At 55.0% G+C, this 7,423-nt stretch overlaps 1 long non-coding RNA gene across 1 annotated transcript; it reads left to right on the top strand.

Annotated features, from left to right (window-relative positions):
* Positions 1-2,561: 2,561 nt before the first annotated feature.
* LOC132427958 (uncharacterized) lies at positions 2,562-7,139 on the top strand. Its single transcript, XR_009520041.1, has 3 exons — positions 2,562-2,623; positions 6,908-6,966; positions 7,110-7,139. It is a non-coding gene; the product is annotated as an uncharacterized lncRNA (long non-coding RNA).
* Positions 7,140-7,423: the final 284 nt, after the last annotated feature.

Raw genomic sequence — 7,423 nt, forward strand, 5'->3', positions numbered from 1 at the left:
TAGCAAAATAGGAACAGCCTCATAGATACAGAGAACAAACAGGTCATTGCCAGAGGGGAGGGCGGTGGAGGGGGATGAGTGAAATAGGTGAGGAAGATTAAGAAGTATAAACTTCCCACAAAATAAATGAGTCATGGGGGCTTCCCTGGTGGTGCAGTGGTTGAGAGTCCGCCTGCCGATGCAGGGGAAGATCCCACATGCCGCGGAGCGGCTAGGCCTGTGAGCCATGGCCGCTGAACCTGCGCATCCGGGGCCTGTGCTCCGCAACGGGAGAGGCCACAGCAGTGAGAGGCCCGTGCACCACAAAAAAAAAAAAAAAAAAAAAAAAATGAGTCATGAAAATGAAATGTACAGCATGGGGAATATAGTCAGTAATATTGTTTAAAATATATATATATATTTATATTTATGAAGACTGTGTACTAGCATGGAAAGAATATATATGGCCTGAAGTGAGAAATGAAAATTATAAAACAGACACTTCATGGTGCCTCCCGATCTCTGGCCTCAGTTTTTTTTTGTTTTTTATTTTGCAATAAGCATAAACAAAAGCAAGGGCTTTGTAACCTGTCCGCTGGCGCAGGTCAGTGTGATTAGGCAGGAGCAGAGAGGAGAGTCACCGAGGGGCCTGGAGCCAGGGAAGAAGGTGGGGGTGAAAGGCACACAGAAGGAACCAGTCAGGGATGGAGACTTGATGCTTTCGCTCATCCATGGTGCCCTTTCAGTGGTGACATGAAAAACCTTTGGTTAAGCAGCTGTTATCAAAGGCTTGTGTGGAGGTGACAGCAGACCAGCTGTGAGGGGATGTGCTTCACTTCACAAAGGGAAGGAAGAAGCTGCAGAGCCCGAGACATTTTGGAGAGAACCAGGTCCAGGGGCCCCACCATGTCTAATGGAGCCGGGTGAGAGCAGCTGGAAGGCCACCAGTGCCAGGTGGGTCTTGGCCTGGAGGAAGCATGGCTAGCAGGGCCTGATGGGCAGTTTAGCGGGCAGTCCCTGGGCTGGAGAGCTGGGATCCAGAGACTCCACCTGGGCAGGACCAGGGCCTGGTCTGTGTTTTAGGAAGCCCTCACTGGTAGCCGTGTGCAGGCTGTGATAGACTTGGGGAGACTATTTGAAGATGAACACAGTGGTCCTTAAAAGACAGAACTGAAGTCATCAGGTCCAGCAACAGACTCAGAGCTAGTGAGAAAGGGGCAGGGAGTGTGGCATGGGTCCTATTCCCCCCGAGCTGCAAATACAACCAAACCTCTCATTACACCTTGCAGTGTAAATGCAATCTCCTATGACCATGACTGTGCACGTACCCTTTGACTGCATTCTTGCCCTTCACATTGCAGCAGGTGTGGCCAGCTTACATCCAAGGTGCAGCTGACCGAGGCCGAGCTTGGCTACTTCAGCACATCTCAGGATCTCCATCTTTGTCTCACCTGTATTAAGGTCATTTCCTATCACTAGTATCAGCACTTCCATTTTCTATTCACAGTCATAAACTATAAGGACTAACCTCAGTAAAAGGCCCATGAGTAGCAAAACTAGGGTGATACAGACCAAGAGAGGCAGATGCACGAACAGCTGTGGGCTTCCAGGCAGGTGCTATAGTAGGTAGTTCAAAATGTCGATTTGACGGCCAATAGATCTCTCTGGGCTGGGTGTGTGAAAGGGGTGGAGGGTCTGGACTGTGGCCAAAGGTGATGGGGCTGTTGGAAAGTTGAATACACCCAAGTCAAACATGGGGAAGTTGACAATGGGTTAGGTTGACCAAGGTTCAGCATGAACCTATGACAATTCTTATCTACTTTTTGGGGTTCACCAGAATATGATGTGACTCAGATGTTCTGATCTCCAGCTTGGGGCAGTGTCTCAAAGAACCCCAGTAGAGCCCTAAAGAACCACACTGGATACACACCTGCTATGGCCCTGGTAGGCCCCAGAGGTCCCCAAGAGTTCAGTGGGCCAGTCCTGCTCGCTTCTGAAACTGCCAGGGCAGAAAGTCGGCCCAGCTCCAGCAGGAACACAGTCGGCCCCACTGGGACTGCCCGCCCAGCCACCACAACGATTAATTTCCGCCAACCTTCTCAGATGGATTCCTTCCCCCACCCACTCCCACTGACTCATGACATCTCAGCCTAACACATCAGGGTGCATCATTCTGTAGAGGACACGTTTATTTTTTTAATTGAAGTATAGTTGATTTACAATGCTGTACTAATTTCTGCTGTAGAGCACAGTGACTCAGTTATACACGGATATACTTGTTTTTTTTAAGTATTCTTTTCGATTATGGTTTACCCCCAGGAGATTGGTTATAGTTCCCTGTGCTGTACAGTATGACCTTGTTGTTTATCTGTTCTAAATGTAATCGTTTGCATCTACTAACCCCAAACTCCCAGTCCATCCGTTTCCCCCGCCCACCCCCTGCCTTGGCAACCACAAATCTCGAGGACACTTTTTGATGCAACCACCACTTATCATCTTAGCTAAAAAAATTTAAAAGTCAGTCTTTAAGATCATCTGTCATCCAATCTATACTCAGATTTCCCCAGTTGTCTCAAAAGTGTCTTTTTACAGGTGGTTTGTTGGAATCAGGTGAGGACCCAAATGAGGGCATGCATTGCATTCAGTAAGCCTTTCCTCCTTTTCTTTCTTTTTCTTTTCACGTCATTGTTTTAAGGAGAAAACTGAGTCATATGTCTGGGAGTACATTCTTTTATTTATTTGGTTGCGTTGGGTCTTCGTTGCTGCGCGCGGGTTTTCTCTAGTTGCATCGACCAGGGGCTCCTCTTCGCTGCGGTGCGCGGGCTTTTCATTGCAGTGGTTTCTCTTGTTGCAGAACTTGGGCTTTAGGTGCGTGGGCTTCAATAGTCGTGGCACATAGGCTCAGTAGTTGTGGCTCGCGGGCTCTAGAGCCCAGGCTTGGTAGTTGTGGTGCATGGGCTTAGTTGCTCTGCTGCATGTGGGATCTTCCCGGATCAGGGATCGAACCCACGCCCCCTGCATTGGCAGACGGATTCTTTTTTTCTTTATTCTTTTTTTTTTAAATTTATTTTTGGCTGTGTTGGGTCTTCGTTTCTGTGCGAGGGCTTTCTCTAGTTGTGGCAAGCGGGGGCCACTCGTCATCGCGGTGCGCGGGCCTCTCACTGTAGCGGCCTCTCCCGTTGTGGAGCACAGGCTCCAGACGCGCAGAGCTCAGTAGTTGTGGCTCACGGGCTTAGTTGCTCCGCGGCATGTGGGATCCTCCCAGACCGGGGTCCGAATCCGTGTCTCCTGCATCGGCAGGCAGACTCCCAACCACTGCGCCACCAGGGAAGCCCGGCAGACGAATTCTTAACCATTGCGCCACCAGGGAAGTTCTGGGAGTACATGCTTAATGCTCCGTAAGTAAGTGAAAACCTCGCCCCAGCACTCACCCTCGAAATATACTTCTTAAAGAAGGCAGCTGCCTCCCAGAATCAACTCCCTCTCTTTCCGCCTCTTTCTCTCTTAAATCCCAACCACCCAAGCCCACCTCCCCGCCCAGGCTGGTCAGTAGGGGTCCCCTCTCCCAGCTCCACTGTCCTTTGCAGAGATCACCTGAGCCTCCGGTCTTCTTTAGGGTTTTCTCTGCTTTGCCCATGAGCAAGAATCGTTATCACAAAGGAGAGCCCCAGGCCTGGGCCAGCAGGCACACCCCCTTCCACTTGGAGGCTGAGTGGCTGGGAACGGGGGTTGCGGGGTTGGGGGGGAAGGGGCTGGGTAGGGGGGAGGAAGGAAGTCCCAACGGCGCAGTGAGAATAGCGCAGTGAGAATACCTGGGGGACGGATACGGGGGCACCGTTATGTGTTCAGAGAGTCAGTGCCTGCGGGGACGACGTGTCTGACTTCATCGTCGCATCTGCAGGGCCGAGAATGGTGTCTGTCACGTGCAGGGCTTCGGGAAGGATTCCTTGTCGTGAGCATGGGCAGTGGTCCTGCTTTGTCGTCTTTGGGACAGTGGTCTGTGTCTGGGGAGTCGTGATAACGAGCTCCATGCCAATTTGCGACAGAGCTTTCAGTTGTGTTCTTCCCACTCCTGAACCAGGGTCTTAACCTCCGGCTAAAGCAGAATGTGGCGTGCCACATCAGTGCTGAGTCACTCCCGGGGGCTCCCACACGCAGGCACTGCATTCTCATTTTCACTCTGAGAATTCGCTCGCGTGCTGTCAGTCATCTCACCGCGGAACTTTCCCTCTGAACCAATCAGCAATGGTTCCTGGAATCCAAGTCCCCTCCAGTTCCCTCCGTGAGCTTTCTTCCAAACCTGTGGGGTTTGCCCTGGGATCCCAGCCTCCACGCTGATGGGGCCGGTTCCCATCTCAGTTCGTAAACTCACATGTGTTTACGTGAAGAAAGGAAGAAGCCAGAGCTTCTTCCTTTCTTCCAGGACTTGATTTCTGTTTCAAGGGCCCCTCGTCTTGGTTAACTCAGGATTCTCCTCCTCTTTCCCCAGATCTCACGAGTGTGGGGGCGTGGCTACGGGGAGTGGGGGGCGGGGTCAGCATCCGGTCCTCGGGCTTCTCTGCGCCACGCTGACCAACATCCCCCAGGAGCCCTGGACACGGCTGGGCCATGAGCTCTCACAGATGTGCTAACCCGCCCACATCTCTCCCTGCTGAGATGCACGCCTGCTTCCTGCCCCCTCCCAGGCTCAGTGAATCATTCTGTGGCCCCTGGTTTAGAACCTTCGGGGCTGACTCGGGGTTTCGCACCACCCCGGGATGTGCAAGAGTCAGATCAGTGCTTCCACTCCGGGCTGAGCCACGGGGGTCTCTGGGAGGTTTGGCACACCGCCCCGGTCTCCAGTGTGGCAGGAGGAGCAGCATCGCCACCCTCACTTTCTGATCCCCACATCCTGTCTGCGGCCCTGTCATACTCTCCCCGTGGCTCCCTCACAGTGGGAAGCAGGCACAGGAGCCCTTCCCAAGAACCTGCCAGCATCTTGGGGTGTTTGCAAGGAGTCATTGTAATTAGAGCAAGTGAGGACCGGAGGGGAGTGGAGGACAGTGAAGAACTTGGTAGAGTGATGCATGGTGGCCCCAGGCCTGGAGAATCATTGGAAGGGAGCTTAGAGATGAAGTGGAGACAAGGGAGGGGGGTGCAGTAGGATATGACATGGGGAGTGGCTTGATGGGGTTCAGGATTTCTTGGGCATTTGCTTGGAGACAGTGAAACATCTAGAGGAGAAGGCATGAGGGTCAAGTGGACTTGCAAGGTGAGTCCAGCAAGTCCCCAGAAACCCAGGTTCCTTGGTCTCTGTTGTGAAGCTCACGGAAGTTCCAGGAAAAATCAGTCAGTCACACGTGGGCGGGAGCAGGTTTGCCCCAGTCCAATGTCCAGTCTTAGGTAATTTCCATCACTGTCCTGGGAAATCTCTCTGAGGTCCTTCCTGGGATCCAGAGAGCACGGGGACGTTACTGCGTGAGTGATGAATGACAGGTGGAAGTCTCCATGGAGAGATTTCTTACCTGACTGTTCTCACTGGTCCTGACTCCTGGGCCTGGCGTAGGAAGCCAGGGAGAATGGGGGCAGTGCCTGGCTCACCACGTCCCAGCACAGACTCCAAGGGGACTCTCCCCGCTCCAGGCTCTTGCTTTTTGACCGACCCTCCATGGCTGCTTTTGCTGCCTGGGCCCCACTGGGTCAGGGACGCTCAGAGACAAACATGGGGATCCCTGTTTGCTCTAGGAAATTCCTCAGCCCACACATCTCCCAGGCATCGAAGCCTCTTGAGCCTGCCATGGAGGGGCTCCTGGGAGAGGGAGGATACGCCTGGGAGAGAGGGGCCACTCCAGAGCACCAGCCAGCCAGGCTCTCAGGCTCTCTCCAAGGATGGGGGAGCCAGGAGTCTGTCTCATGAACCCCCAGATGGGCCTAGCCTGTGCTGGCTCAGGTTGGAAAGGGGCCTTGCCCTGGGACAAACATATCCAGCTGTGGCCCAGGCACTGCCTCTGATGGTCCCCATATAGACCTTGGTCTCCTCATCTCTACAGTGGGCACAGCTGTGCTGCAGGCGGGACTTTTCATTCTCTCCCTCTAGAATTCTCTGCTTCCGAGGTCACAGGGACAAATCCACAGGGCAGACGGAACTCGGATTCCGGAACCCCAGGGTCCAGCTCTTGTCCTGTTCATTGGCAACAATGAAGAAAAAGCAGCCCTGCTGTTATTCTGCTGCCCCCAGCCTGCTGCCCTCCCCTCCCCCTCCCCCTCCCCTTGCCTCTTCCCCCTTACCTGCTCCCCTCTACCCCTACCTGCCGCAGCAGCCCCCCACTTCCCTTTGGAGCCCGTGAGGCCTACTGCCTCCACAGGCCCCTTGGAGTCCCCGGCTCCCCATCCCCCACCAGTCCCCCTCCCCCCGCCCTCTTCCCTCGCCGCCTGGCCTCCAGCCACCCAGGCAGACTGCTCACCCGTCCCTACAACTTCCCCGCCCAGTCACCTCCTCCCGCTATCTCCCCACCTTCGGGTCATTTTGCAAACTGTTCTAGGGGCCTGATGCCCCTGCCAGCGGGCCTCCAGACCTCTCAGAGCTTCGTGGATCGGGGGCGCAGGGCAGTCCATGGTGGGCAGCTCTGAGGCAGCCTGGCGGGCCCTCCAGCACTCCCGGAGGCCCCCCTCTCCACAGTGAGCTCTCAGCCACCTGGGAGAGAGCACTCTGGCTGGAGGTGAAGGCTGGGCGACGGGGGGGGGGGGGGGGGGGGGGGGGGGCGGGACGCAGGCCGCCTCTGACCCTGGAGGTTCTTGAGCCTCAGGGCCTCCACACCGTCCTTAACTCCCTTCTTGCGGGCCCCAGTGCAGCCAGGGCTCCTCCTGTTTCCCATCCAGGACAGAAGCAAGGAAAGGCTGGACCGGCAGAAATGGGAGCACCCACTTTTATATTCTTCTGTCTCCCCAGCTGGGCCAGACAGCTCGAGCTGGGGCAGCCAAAAGGCGGTGGCATGTCCCCCTAGGAAGGTGAGCCCTGGCGTGCTGGCGGGGCGTGAGTAGGGGTGACCCCTGAGAGCCCAGAAACACAGCCCAGGCTCCCTGCCCCCTCCAGGGGGGCACAATGTGCTGTGGTCAGCGTCCAGAATTATGCTTTCTTTTGGCCCCTGTAGACTTCTCAGTCTTGATAACCGCCTTCCTGTGAGGTGAGATCTCTTGCTGTGAAGACAGACCATCCGACTGGTGCCTCTTCTCCAGGGTTCACGGCCGAGGGAGCTGGGATGCCGCCTGCTGATGGCCTCAAGTTTGCAAATGATTACGAAGTGAATGCAGTACCATGAAACCGTAACCCTGAGCTCCGAATTTGAATGCCAAGGGCAAGTGGGGACAGGGGCGGAGTTTGAGGAGCCCTCCATAAGCCCCTTCCTGCGTAGTTACCCACTTCCTCTCTCACTTCCTCTCCTCCAGGGCTAGGTCCTACCCCAAG

Source organism: Delphinus delphis, chromosome 7 (assembly GCF_949987515.2).
Source record: "Delphinus delphis chromosome 7, mDelDel1.2, whole genome shotgun sequence".
In the NCBI taxonomy this organism is placed as follows: Eukaryota; Metazoa; Chordata; class Mammalia; order Artiodactyla; family Delphinidae; genus Delphinus; species Delphinus delphis.